Here is a 14,638-nt window from a genome sequence, read left to right as displayed (position 1 = left end):
ACTCTTAGCCTGCTATGTTTTCCTTTCTTCCAAAGCAATGTACACTTTTGGACACAGCAGATAAGTCACCTCCCTGTTTTGTTTACTGCCTATCTGCCATCACCAGAACGTAAACTCCATGAGGCAGAATCTTTGTCTGCTTTGCTCACTGTCATAACCCAAGTACCACAGACAGTGCCTGGAACACAGCAAGAGCTCAAAACATACATATTGAATGTCTGAATGTGACCTTGTCCATCTCAATTTTTTTGGAGCCTGACCAATGTGTGTCTGTATCCCTTTCCTGTTTGTCTAGCTTCTCCTGTGAGTTATCTGCTTTTAAGATGATCCACCAGTTACTTGTTCTACCCGCAGATACAGGTTGACCAAAAAGAAATTGAAACAGTCCCCTTGAGTAATATACATTTAAAAATATGCAATGTTTTGAGGTGCCTGGGTGGCTCAGTCAGTTAAATGTCTGACTCTTGATCTCCATTGAGGTCATGACCTCATGGTTTGTGGGAATGAGCCCCACATCAGGCTCTGCATTGGCAGCACATAGCCTGCTTGAGATTCTCTCTCTCTTTCTCTCTTTGCCCCCCCCAAATAAATAAACTTTAAAAAACTTTAAAAATATGTAATGTTTTTTGGCAATCTAAAAATCTGAGCAAGGTGGATCCAGAGAAAGTATACATCAGAAATAGAATACTTAAGGGCGCCTGGGTGGCTCAGTCGTTAAGCATCTGACTTCAGCTCAGGTCATGATCTCATGATTTGTGACTATGAGTCCCACTTGATGTGAGCTCAAGTCCCACTTCGGGTAAAACATGAACCCAGCTTCTCTCTCTCTCTCCCTCTGCCCCTCCTGAAATTCATGCTCTCTTTCTATCCCTTGTTTACTTGTCCCCTCTCTGTCTCTCAAAAAGAAAGAAAGAAAGAAAGAAAGAAAGAAAGAAAGAAAGAAAGAAAAGAAAAGAAAAGAAATAGAATACTTAAAAATATAGAACATTTCTGGGGCGCCTGGGTGGCTCAGTTGGTTGAGCGTCTGACTTCGGCTCAGGTCATGATCTCACAGTTCGTGGGTTCGAGCCCCACTTTGGGCTCTGTGCTGACACCTTGCTAGGAGCCTGGAGCCTGCTTCGGATTCTGTGTCTCCTTCTCTCTCTGCCCCACCCTGGCTCATGCTTTGTCTCACTCTCTTTCTCAAAAATAAATAAATGTAAAAAAGAAAAAAGTTTAAAAAAAATATAGAACATTTCTGGTTTATAAATAAAAGCTACATTATTATCTATGAATCAATAACAACATCAATTAAGTATGAAATAAAGTGAAGAAGAGTCTGATGGAAAAACTACAAAGTGTTTTCAAACTATAGTAAAACCTTGGTTTGCGAGTATAATTCATTCCAGAAACATGCTTGTAATCCAAAACACTTGTATATCAAAGCGAAGATCCCCGTAAGAAATAATGGAAACTCAGATGATTTGTTCCACAACCCAAAAATATTCATATAAAAGGGATTACAACACTGTAATTTAATACAAAATAACAAAGAAAATACAAAATATAAAGAAAAATAAATTAACCTGCACTTACCTTTGAAAACGTTCGTGGCTGGGTGAGAGAGACAAGAGAGAGGAGGGTTATTATGTAGGACGACTTTCACTATCACTAACGGATGTTGACTACACTACATATTAATAAACTCTTGTCACAGACTGTATTTAAAGTAACTGGCAATAAGGCAGCAGAGGAAAGGGTCTATATCTGCAGGCAGCCTGACCTAGAATGAAGCAAAGCATTCCTAGGCTTACTCTTGTATGGAAAAGCAAAGAACTATCCATAGGTGCTTTGAAGTGACAAAAAATACACCATTGCCAGTTGTGGGTACCTTCCAACATTCTGAAAAAATCACCGATTTCTGCCAAACACCATGGCCTGAGACCAAGCATCTGAGCATGGGAGACGATCACCCACAATCCCACAGTGAGTGAGTGAGAGAGAGAGAGAGAGAGAGAGAGAAGAACCATTGGCTCAGTTGTGGTCATGTGACATTCAGCGTCACGTACTACTTGTATTGCAAGACATCGCTCGTTTATCAAGTTAAAGTGAAATGTTGGCTCGTCTTGCGGAACACTCGCAAAACAAGCTACTCTCAATCCAAGGTTTTGCCATATTATTTGTGGGCCTGTTTCCTTTGCCTGAGTGTCAATCATGTGGGAACGCACCATGGTTCGTCAGTCAACGCTACATGCCCCTGGTACCTTGTCATGAACTCTACCTGTCACTCTTAATGGGATTCTGATAGGTTCTTTGGTGGCAATTCTGCTGACTCATGCCCTGATGGCTTTGTAACCTAGTTAAGGGTTCATTAGCTTAACTAGGCTAAAGCTATTCTCTTTCAGAGAAAATCAGCCTCCCGCCCAGGGTAAGACACATTATCTGAAATTGTTCCTTTTCTTCACAGATCCATTTCAAACTCTCCTATTCTGATTTCTTTGTAACCTAGTTAAGGTTTCATTAGCTTAACTAGGCTGAAGATATTCTTGTCAGTTAAAATTTGCTTTCAGCCTGAAATTATCCACACTCTTTCTGGAATGGCTGCATTTTTCCCACAGTCTAAATTAGATTAATTTCAGGCTTCTCCCTCTCTAAATTACAATTTGCCAAGATGGCCCAGAGATGGTCTCTCTCTTCCAGAAACCTGTCTTTCTTCTAATACTTGACTCCCCCAGTCGGCATGGCATTCCCTTCACAGCCTCCTCACTGCCCTGCCTGCTCGCGGAAAAGCCCAGCACTCCAGAGAACCACGCGCACACGCCTCCATGATGGACATGTGAAATGCAATATACAGAACATGACCTAACTTCTTCAGATGTGATTTTAGAACACCTTCACACAATCTGGGCTTTATTGCAGAAGAAGCTTTGATTCGCTGATTTGGTGACCTTATTTTTATAGTAAAACAACTGTAAAATTTGGAAACAAAAAAATAAAACAACCCACTATAGCAGAAACCAGAACTTTAGCTAGGACAAAAATAAAATGCAATTAAAACAAAACAAAACAAAAAGACCCGGCTAATAAAAGAAAAAAAAAAAACCTCAGGAGGAAGCAAAAGAATATGGAGTTCGTTGCTAAATGTGGCTAGATCTGTTTAAATCTTTTTCGCCTCCAAGCCTCCAACTAATATGAATACTGTTTTTAAAAGTTCTGTGGTAATTAGATGCAGCCCTTTGGAAATTAAATTTCAAAAGGTTTTATGACCGAGGCTGTTTGTGAAATCATCTTTCCTATGTAACTACTGCGACAAAGCAAAATTGTCAGGCTAGTCTGTCTTGGGTTGCATTCATTATCACACATTCTGCTGCTAGCAGGGGTGATGGAGTAGGAGGAGGGCAGTCGGGAAGGGGGGGTGAGGAGAGGAGAGAGAGAGAGAAGGGGAGAACCTGGCACCAAGACTCCATGCAGACAGCGCTGGGGTGGCGGGTGGTGAGCCAGCCGGGAGCCATGAACCCGCTGCTCCCAGAAGCACCTTGTTACCATGGCTCTCAGACAGGAGCCTCCTGCTGCATGGGGCACGATGCTGGGCCTTACTGTTAAGTACTTTAGCACGCTGTGGCTCCTCAACACAAACCAACCGTGTCATCTGATCCGCAGCTAACCAACAGTGGTCTCTTCCCTGGATGAGGGGACACCAGGCCTGTGGGGTATCCTAAGAGACTGCCTGCTACTCTCCAACAGAGCACAGCCCAAAGGGATTTCCGAGGGAAGAGATGTCATCTTGAACTCTACTTTCAGGATGTACACACAGTATAGGATTCTCCCCCATACTGTATGTTTCACAAGAAACATACATAGGACCCAGTCTAGAAGATTCCTTATGGGGCAGGAGACACCTCTCTTTTTTTTTTTTTATTATTTTTTTTAACGTTTATTTATTTTTGAGACAGAGAGAGACAGAGCATGAACGGGGGAGGGGCAGAGAGAGAGGGAGACACAGAATCCAAAACAGGCTCCAGGTTCTGAGCAGTCAGCACAGAGCCCAACGCGGGGCTCGAACTCAAGGACCGTGAGATCGTGACCTGAGCTGAAGTCGGCCGCTTAACCGACTGAGCCACCCAAGCGCCCCAACACCTCTCTTTTCTGAGCAATTTACTTTGTAATAGAAATGTACCTCCTAATAGAAAAAAAAATGTTAATTCCGTGTGTGTGTGTGTGTGTGTGTGTGTGTGTGTGTGTGTGTGTGTGTCTACACATGCATACACAGAGAAACCCAAAGTCTCTGTTTGGTCTGGCTGGAGTGAGGACAGGAAAGAAATACAGATAACGACACATTTTTCCTCCTCATAAGGTGCTAAAAAACCAGTACCTGTACACAAAACTGTCCATGAGTCAAGCCCTGGAGGTGGCTAAAATACTGTCCTAAAAGGGATCGATCTTTCAGATGACATTTTAGATATAGCTTACATATCTAAAATGAAGAGTTGAGATATAATTTATATATCTAAAATAAAGAAAGGAGACAGTATGGGATATTATCAGGGGTTGATACACCTCATCCAAGAACTGCTGAAAAGGATAGCAAATTGAACCTAGGTCTTTATTTTTTTGTACGTCTCTGTTCGATTTTCTACAGCATCATTTACTGTTTTCCCTATCATCGATTTTGGCCAAAAACTACTTTCAACTAAAATAAAAGAATAAAAAGTTCAGAGGTAAGATCTGGACCACATGCCAGAAAACAAAGGCGATTTCTTACAGGCTACCAAATTGGAGGTCTCTTCTGTAAAGCTTAAAAATTCCCATCTAGGGGCGCCTGGGTGGCTCAGTCCGTTAAGTGGCCGACTTCAGCTCAGGTCATGATCTCACGGTCCGTGAGTTCGAGCCCCGCGTTGGGCTCTGTGCTGACAGCTCAGAGCCTGGAGCCTGTTTCGGATTCTGTGTCTCCCTCTCTCTGACCCTCCCCTGTTCATGCTCTGTCTCTCCCTGTCTCAAAAACAAATAAAACGTTAAAAAAAATATTAAAAAAAAAATTCCCATCTAATGTTGAAGTGGTGCTGGATACAAAATGATCAGCAAGGATATTTTGAGTAATCATTTATAATTTGATTTAGTAATTATTTAAACCAATCTGTTCTATGTGGTTTTTTGGGGGGGTTTTTTGTTTGTTTGTTGCTAAAATAAATACTAATTTCCTGGCCACATCAGACCTCCTTTTGCCTTTTCTATGAAACACTAAATGTTTATACCAAACCCTCACCTCATGAGAATACTGACAAAACCACCTAATAATTGAATATAAAAAGGATAACATGACCCTACTGCACATCCCCCAGTTTATTCTGAGAAAACTCCATCATGTGCTGTAAGAGTGTCACCTTCACTGAAGCTTGGCCAGAAAAGAGACCAAACCCTAAATTAACGAAGACAGAAAAGAAAACAAAATTAAGGTAGAGGGGATGTCCTGTTTCTCCAGAATCTCTCCAGAAAACCTTTACTACCAATCCCAAGCCACTGCCATTTGGGTTTAAAGATTTTAGCACACGATTATCAACTCCCTCTCTAAATGTATTTGTAAACATGGGGTATTTTGATAAGTAACCGGTTATTAACTCAGGTACCATTAGTAATAAATTTGTGCCACTTTGCCCAGAGTTGCCTTGAAATGTAGCTACCTTCTACCTATAAATAGGAAGAGGGTGGGGAGTAAGGGTCCTAAGCAAAGTGGGAATGTAAGTGAAAGTGTATTTAGGGGCGCCTGGATGCCTCAGTGGTTAAGCATCTGACTTCGGCTTAGGTCAAGATCTTGCAGTTCGTGAGTTTGAGCCCGTTTCGGGCTCTGGGCTGACAGCTCAGAGCCTGAAGCCCACTTCGGATTCAATGTCTCCCTCTCTGTTCCTCCCCCGCTTGCACTCTGCACTCTGTCCCTCTCTCTCTCTCTCTCTCTCAAAAATAAGTAAACATTTAAAAAATTTAAAAAAATAAATGAAAGTGCATTTGTAACCTTTACTTTAGGACCGAATTCCTTTCCAAGCTCTTCTTCCATAACACATTTGTATGCAATGTGCTAATTATGGCTAGCTTTAATCTCTTCATAAAAGTAGGAGCCTATTTTGTTACTACATTTTGTCAGCCATTAGTTCAAGTTCATTAATCAACTAATGGGTCGTAGACAGAGATGTGGTAGGGCCCTTGTCCATCTCTGTGGCTTTACAACCAAGGCCACGGAGTCTCCGAGTTTGCTGGCTTGCTCCACGCCTCATGGCCAGTTAGCAGCAGTTACGGCTGAAAGCCCGTCTTCTGACTCACAAAGTTCTGAAATCTTTACTCTCTTTGGTGGTTTTCAAACTGATCTGTGGATCTCCAGGGCTCCGAGAGAGTGGGGCACTGGCCCTTTCAGGTCCATTTTTGCTGGTTTTATACTTTGGCCTCCCTACTAAATTCGACTTAAAAATCCATGGCTCAGAGTGCCTGTGTGGCCCAGTGGGTTCAGCGTCCGACTCTTGATTTTGGCTCAGGCCATGATGTCGCAGTTTGTGGGTTCGAGCCCCGAGTCAGGCTCTATGCTGACAACATGGGAGCCTGCTTGGGATTCTGTCTCTCTTGCTCTCACTCTCTGTCCCTCCCCACTCACACATACATACGCAAGTTTGCTCTCTCTCTAATAAGCCATGGGCTTAAAGAAGTTTTAAAATCACATTAAAAAAATTTCTAAGTAAAAATATTTCTAAAATATGTTGGAAACCTATTATAACTTTCCATTCAATAGAAGTTGGATCTGGAGTTGAGGGGGTGAATGACCACAGGACCAGGGGTTCAGAGCTCCAAGCCTAAAAGGCAGAGACACCAGAGGCCAGTGCCTCCAACTCTGTGACCAAAGATAAGCTCCTGAGCCCCACTACCTCTCGGTGTCCTGGCCTGTGGAACAGAACTTCTAAAACTTTAAAGCACTGAAGTCTGAATGAAAAACTCTGTGTTCACAGCCGCTGCCGTCAATACGGTCGTTGTTAGGCAATGTCAGTTATATATTAACACGAGAGAACGAACTTTTAGATCAGCATATGGCGAGGGGCTGATATACTCTGTATTTTCTGGATTTCCAAACCTAACAATTCAAACTGTCTTGTCCTCTGTGGTATGCATTAGCAGTCACTTTGCTCCCAAAGGAGGTTGGGAATCACAGGCCAAGATCATTGACACTCTGGGAGTGTGACGGGGGTCCAGGGGCATGGGCAGGCAGTCCCTCAGTTGTCTCTAAAGAATGAGCTGGAGTAGAGGCTTCAGTAAGTTTCCCATCACAGCTGTGGCATATAGCAAGCCTGACTCTGAGCTGGGCAGCTGCAGGAAGGTCATGGCCTGGGCACCAATCTGCCTTTAGAGTCCGTGGCCACAGAGGAGTCTAACAATAGGCCAGTGCCAGATTCAGGGAGTGCCAACCAGACCCCTGTAAGGGGCCATCTGACTTTGGAAATTCACAGTCAGAATCCAAAGACTTGTCTAAGGTCACAGGGGTGTCTGCTTTTATGTCCAATTCAACATACCACATTATTTCTTAACCGTGGCCTTGTGAAATGTGGTGTGAGTTGTTAGTGGGACAGGGATGAACCAGACTCCTTAAGGGGCCTACCTGGTCCAACCATGTGGTTGAAGTGTAGGGCAGCAAGTCTCAACGTGTGGTCCCAGCATCACCTGGGAACCCGTTGGAGATGCACGTCCTCAGGCCCCATCAAGACCTAACCAAACCAGACACCCTGGGATCGGGCCCAACGATCCCTGTCTTAACGAGCCTTCCAGGTGACTCTCAAGCAGCTAACACTTGAGAACCAGTGGCATAGGATGTGTTTGAAGAGGAGCAGCCAGACGTGAGCAGTGACAAGCCAGACGATGACAGGAAGTGGGCACGGCATCAGGATACGATGGTGTGGATAACAAAAGCCCACGGCGTGGAGAGCCTGCCATGGTGGGCAGAAGAGTCAGTCAAGCTGAGAGAAGCTGGAGCCCGACACAACACGAGATAGGTCAGAGTTTCACACCTTACTGACTTCAGAAACTCACATGGAAAAAACCAGGAATGACTGAGTGGTCCATATGTGAGAAGAGCCTTGTTGAGGGTGGACACCAAGCTTGCTCTTCTCTCCATCCAGAAGAAAAGTGTCATCAACTTACTCAAAAGAGCTGTCTTCTCAAGACAGGGGCTAACTTACGAGCTAACTGAGCACCATCCTGGACTCTTGGCCTCCCTGGAGGTCGTCCGGGTTGAAAAGTGGAGCTTTATCTTAAGGATAAAACGAGCATTTGTAAAATGAGCAGATTTCTTAGGCCTACCCCAAGAGATTCTCACTCTGAAGGTCTGAGAAGCGGCTCCATGCAGATGAATTCTTCTGAATGTGCATTTTTAACAAAGGATTCTACCAGTCAGACCTTAGGTGGACCTCAGATGACAGTTTGACAAACACTGGCTAAATGATCCACTCATCCAACAGCAGCAAGGTTGGGAACAATGAACAAAAGATCGATCGTTCCTCTTTTATTTGTCACTTGTTTGTTTTTAGGTTGTATTTTTGATGTAATTCATAGATTTTTACCAGAAGACATTGGAGAAGTTAAGACTGGTTTTCTGAAGTGGCAAAAAGTCCCTGAAATCCCAAAATGTAGGAAACTTCTAGACCAAGGGCAAATGGGGCTGGCAGAAAGGCAGGGGAAAATTTCTGGGACTTCTCAGGACAGGAGCCTTGGAATCATACATATTTTCTCGGTTAAAAAAAGGAAAGCAAGTGATGCATTGGAAACCCAGTCCTCTTTCCCCTATGTCGAGTAACTGAGATGATTAATCACCGAATCGCTACACATGAGAGCTGGCGAGGACCTTGGTGGCCACCCTGCCCACCTCAGCCCTGGCGTGAAGTCACTCCTTGACCTCTAGAGATGAAAACACCCCAATCAGAAGGCCGTCAGTCCACTGGTTAGAAAGGTCTCCCCCCACAATGAGCTGAAATAGTCCTATTTCCTTCCTTAAAGAGAAATGAGAGTTTTGCATGCTACCTTCAGACATATGGGTCGATTCTTTTTCTTTGCAGGAAAGGAAAAGTGAGGCGCAATTACCCCGAGAAACCTTAATTGGATTATGCAGTTCAAGTGACAAGACAGAAGGAAAATCTGGCCCTTTTTCCTTCTTCCTACTTCCCTTCCCACACCGCTGGCTTCTTTAACCACAGCATTTAATAAGTTATTGTAGCAAAATGGGGAGAGAAAAAAAGAAAGCAAACCCCATTCTGTTTTGTTTTTTAATCCTTACATGTCATCTTATTCCTTCATTTTTGTGGCCTTTTGTCTCTGCCGGTTTCCATGGCAACAACAACCAGCAAGCAGTTCGCATCCCTCTCTCTAGCTTGCGCACAGAGAACTCCAAACAGGGTCAAAACCAGCTCTGGGTTGAGGAAGGAAGTAGACGATTCCCTTCCTTCTCACTGATGTTGATGTGTGCGTTTTTGAAGGTGTCTGTACGTTTCTGTGCATTGATCTCGGTAGTTTTGGCCGCAAGTGATTTTTTTTTTTTAGACCGTGTCTTTGTTCCAGATTTGGGGGAAGGGAACAGTGACTTTCACATGCAGTCACATTTTTGAGAACATACAGATACATGATTCGTACAACATGGGAAAAATAAGGAGAATCCAGTCATCTTGCAGAAAAAAAAATAGCAAATGGTTTTCCACACACACCTAGGAAGGAAACTATTCTCTGCAAATGCACCATGTTTATACAATATTTATAAAATCCATCAATGACCCACCAGGTTCATACAATATTTATAAAATCCATCAATGACCCACCAATCTATTAGACACAATTTCCATCAAGTGATGATATTTGATTTTACTTTGTAACTTGAGTGTTTTTCTGTTGCAATGCTCCCTGAGTATTTTGTGTTTTCCTTAGATATTTGTCTGAAGTGGACACCCACCGTGGGGCCAACAGGGGGTGGTATGGCCACAGTTCGGGTCCTGTGAGAAACACACATCATCTTCTGATGAGTTTTAACTGAGACTGAAATAAGCATGATTTTACTCCTCTCAAAAACATAAATCGTTACTTAAGTTTTACCAATACAGCCATACGTACCCAATTATGCTAAAGAGGAATGGTAGAGGAAATTTGTAGTGCAAGCTTTTAAAAGAAGTATTTCAGAAGAAGGGCGCCTGGGTGGCTCAGTTGGTTAAGCATCCGACTTCGGCTCAGGTCATGATCTCACAGTCTCTGAGTTCAAGCCCCGCATCAGGCTCTGTGCTGACAGCTTAGAGCCTGGAGCCTGCTTCAGACTCTGTGTCTCCTTCTCTCTCTGCCCCTCCCCTGCTTGTACTCTGTCTCTGCCTCTCAAAAATAAACATTGAAAAAAAAAATTTTTAAGTATCTCAGAAGAAATTGGTACCCGCACCAGTTTCCTATCACTGCTGTCACAAATTACTGCAAATTTAGTGGATTAAAACCACACAAATTCATCATCTTATAGTTGTATAGGTCAGAAGTCCAAAATGGGTCCCACAGGGCTGAAATCAAAGTATCAGCAGAGCTGTGCTCCTTCTGGAGGCTCTAGCAGAAAATGTGCCTCCTGGCCTTTCCCGGGCCCTAAAAGCAGCTTGCATTCCTTGGTGCATGGCCTCCTCCTGTAGCTTCAAACCAACAGGACAGCATCTTCAAATCTCCCTCTGATTCTAAAGCTCCTGCCTCCCTTTTATGAGGACTCTTGTATTTGTAACAAGCCCACTCAGATAATCCAATTTAACCTCCTAACTCAAGATCCTTAACTTACTCATGTCTGCAAGGTCACGTTTACCATGGAAGGGAACTTATGAGTTCCAGACGTGACGATGTGGACATCTTGGGAGCTATTATTCTGTCCACCATGGGCACTGCTTTCATCAAATCATGCCTGCCCACCCTCACATGTTAATTCGATCCTGGTCTTATTCCAAGACTCGGACAAAAAGCCCGTCTCCAGCTTGCCCTAAATCCTATCACGCGGTCGAATGCCCAGCTCTTGGACCGCAAGCCAGGTTGACAGCAAATGTTTTATGGTTTCTACGCCTGAGGCCACCCACTCAGGATGGTCTGGCTGTACCAGGTTCTGCCTGCTCCTGTCTTTCTGCCTCCTCACCCCATTCAGACAGTGCTCTCCATCGCCTGCCCCCACACTTAGAGCATCGAGGACTAGTTCGTGCCCCACAGGGTGAGATGTGGGGAGACGGGAAAAGAATTTGCCTTAATGTTCAAATTTTCTTTCATCAAGGACATGAATGCCCTTGCCTTTCTATTTGATTTTATATTTGCCCTTCAACTTACTAACTTATTTTTCAAATCTCATCTGCTGATTTTAACCCTGCTAGACCTCTTGTTGAAGGCTAGCCTTGGTTTCCAACCTCCCACTTAGAGCCTGACTTCTGAAACCCGTACTTCCTCCAGCGGTTGGTTTCCCGAGACATTACTAGGCCCACCCCTCCCTGCTGCATGGCTCTGGACGCCCCACCCCTGCCTCGCTGCACCCTGGCCACTGCAGCACATTGTCTATTTCCCAGTCCAGCTACCGAGCTCAACTAGATACTGCGCCTTCCCTGGCTGCGCCAGGCTGCCCACCGCTGAAAGGGTCCCTCCCAGGCTCCTCCACTCCCTAGTGGGAAGAGAACCAAAGAAAGGGAAGGAGGCCCCAAGAGGGTTGCCATAGCTCACTCTGATGTGGGTATGGAAACGCTTGCCCACTAGGGGATTAACGATGCAGCTCTACATGTTAAGGCCACAATCCCGCCACCACACACACGCACATACACGTCCATCTTCTCTCCCTGACACCGGCCGTGGAAGCCCCTATGTTTTTCTGAAATAACTACTTACATTCTCAAAGACAGCTCCAACTTCCTGCAGTTGAGAGAACCCCCCACTGCACAATTATTTGTGATGGATGAGGAGCCCACCCAAGGCAAACACGCTCCCAAGGACCTGTTTTCGAAAATACAAAATCCAAGGGCCCGTCTCTAAAATGTAATGTGACCTCTTATGCAGAGGTGTCACCACGAGCCAGCCAGGATTGGGTCTGGCAGCTGTGAGATGTGGAATGCACGCAGTCGGTCACCACCACCCTCCGCACACACCGTGTACCACGGCCACGGGGCCAGGGGCCACAGAGAGTTTGCTCACTGCTCTTCTGCAATGCCACACCGTAGCAAACATCCCAAACTCACTCACAAAGCTAAGCAGCCCAGACCTCACGGGCAATGTGATGCTGGTACCTGGAGTCACTGAAAAAGGAGTTTTCCTTTTCTTTTGCTCTAAACAACATAAGAAAATAGACATTACCCCTGCCTTCTTTCAGTGGCCATCCAATGTCAAATAGAGGGCAGGCGTTCTAGGGTTCCAGTTGTTCTCATTAGTAACCGTCTTAATGAGATGTTTCTGGCCACAACGGGAGTGCCCTCCAACTTGAACACCCCAAATTACTTTTATATGCTTCTTTGATTTCCAGGGAAGAAAACAGAGTGGGGAGTGAGTAAAAGGAAACGTTGAGAAACAGCTCAATTATATAACTGACTAATTTACAGCATTTCTCCACTGATTGTAATCACCTCTAACCAAATAAGGTCATTAAGTGAAGGTTTTCACTGCATCGTGACCAAAACTCGACTTCCCTTTGCCTTTATTACCCTAATTCATTTCCATCACAGAATCTCAAAAATAACCTTGGTTTTAAAAAGACCAAGCCATCTTGCGGTATCTGCTAGATGTCTCTGGAGTACATTCTACCTCTGTTGTTTGCAACAGACCTCAAGTCTTTAATAAGGCCAACATGGCCTCCTCCTTGTCGAAATGACAAAAAATACACTGACCTATATAGAAACATATCCACAGACACACAGACAGATACAAACACAGACAGCACACGCATAAAGAATCTGAAAGACGTAGCCAAAATATAGACAGAACAGAGGCTCCGTCATTACTCATTAACTTTCTGACCTTGAGCAAATTACAGAATATCTCTGAGACTTGGGTCATCTATCATGAAGGTAATAATATTGAAAATGAGGCTAACGATATTTGAATACATCATGGGGTTTTTATGAGAATGAAGTGAGTAGACACATATAAAGCCCTTACAACAGTCCCTGGCACATAAGTCCTAAGAGTTTGTTGCTGATTTTAGTGGTGGTGGAGACAGTGGGGCAGGAGCAATGGTGCTGAGAGTTTTAGAACATGAGGTTCAGTGAACAAGAGAATATGAGCAGAAAAACCATACATCTATACAACCTACATTACTTTGAAATACAGTGTCCCATGGATATCAGCTTCATAATAAAACTGAGATTAACTGAGCCAATTCTTATGTTAGGAACTTCACGACATTGGCTCTGAAACTCAAAACAGCCCAAACAGGTAGGTAGCACTAGCCTCGTTATGGGAAGAAAACAGAGACCCACAACCTTTAAGTAAGTGCCCAAGGCCACACAGAGGACAGAGGTGGACCCCGGCTTCTGTCATTCAATAAACATTCTCCTCCTGGCCAGTCTCTCCCCAGAGCTAGCACTTCCCACCGCCTGGTCCCTCCAGCAAAGCCAGCAGGCCAGGATTCAGATTCCCGGTTTTTAAGAGATGAGGAAAAGGAGGCAGACAGCCAGGAGGTAGAGATTTAGGAATAGAGCACAGGGTGTTGCGTGGGCGGGAGTGGGTGCAGGTGACGGCGACAGCGGGGATGACGGCACTGAAGGTGGTAAATGGGGCCTGGAGGCGAAGAGCAGCCGAGGAGGTTGGAAAGACCACGAGGATGGGGTAGAGGAGAAAATGGCACAGTGCAGACCCCACCGAGAACGAGATTCTTCCAGCGGCTCTCCAAGCCTGCCTGTGGCAAGTGATGATTACTCTTTTTCAGTTGAAAAGACCGTCAAACATTTTAAATTACAATTGTCAGTAGTGAGATGGTGTTTCATCATGTGAAATGATCTAAAGCTGCAGAGCATAAAGCCTTCTTTAAACAGCAAAGTAATGGCTCCCTGTAGAGAACTAAACTTCCAGCACAGAGCGGCTCGCTCTTCCCAGAGACACTGGGAGGAAAATGATCAAGTGTCCCCTGACCGGAGAAGAAAGCACGTGCCGCAGAACCACCAGGATACACAGGTGCACGTGCACTGTCTTTCAGGCCCTCTAACCGGGTGCTCAGACCGCACCTCTGAAATGCAGCCGGCTTGGCTGAGCCACCCTGGGTGCCGACTCCAGACACGTCTTTATGCAGACAAGCTCCCGTGGTGTTGTGCTAATGGGGGAGAGGCAAGGCAGCGAGAAGTTCAAAGGGGAAAAAAGTAGCAATCCTAAGCTGCACACCGTCTGATGGCGGTGTTCATGGCCTCCTCTCCCCCCACAGAAGTTACTAAAGAGCGGCAAAATGGTCTATTTATGGGTTCCTCTCTCCTGTTCTTCCAGAACCCCCAAAGGTGCAAACGAGCCACAGATCTGCAAGATGCCAGGCAACAAGAAGAGAGTTAAGGGAACCCTATTCTGCCTCAGACCATGCCAAGCCCCCACGGACAGGCCAAGCCACTGGGAAGGGAAGAGGGGAGAGTGAAGCAGGAGACCAGGAGCTCCAGGCACAGAGGGCAGGGGCAGGGGTGAGAGGAGC

The 14,638-nt window shown here is 44.9% G+C and overlaps 1 protein-coding gene and 1 non-coding gene across 2 annotated transcripts in view; one reads left to right on the top strand and one right to left on the bottom strand.

Annotated features, from left to right (window-relative positions):
• The window catches only part of TMEM178B (transmembrane protein 178B), a 358,912-nt gene that overhangs the window by 119,110 nt on the left and 225,164 nt on the right, over positions 1–14,638 (bottom strand). The gene's annotated exons all lie outside the window — the stretch shown is intronic.
• TRNAR-UCG lies at positions 998–1,082 on the top strand. Its single transcript has one exon. It is a non-coding gene; the product is annotated as a tRNA-Arg (tRNA).

Source organism: Panthera leo, chromosome A2 (assembly GCF_018350215.1).
Source record: "Panthera leo isolate Ple1 chromosome A2, P.leo_Ple1_pat1.1, whole genome shotgun sequence".
Taxonomy (NCBI): Eukaryota; Metazoa; Chordata; class Mammalia; order Carnivora; family Felidae; genus Panthera; species Panthera leo.
This window is presented reverse-complemented; position numbering and strand designations above follow the sequence as displayed.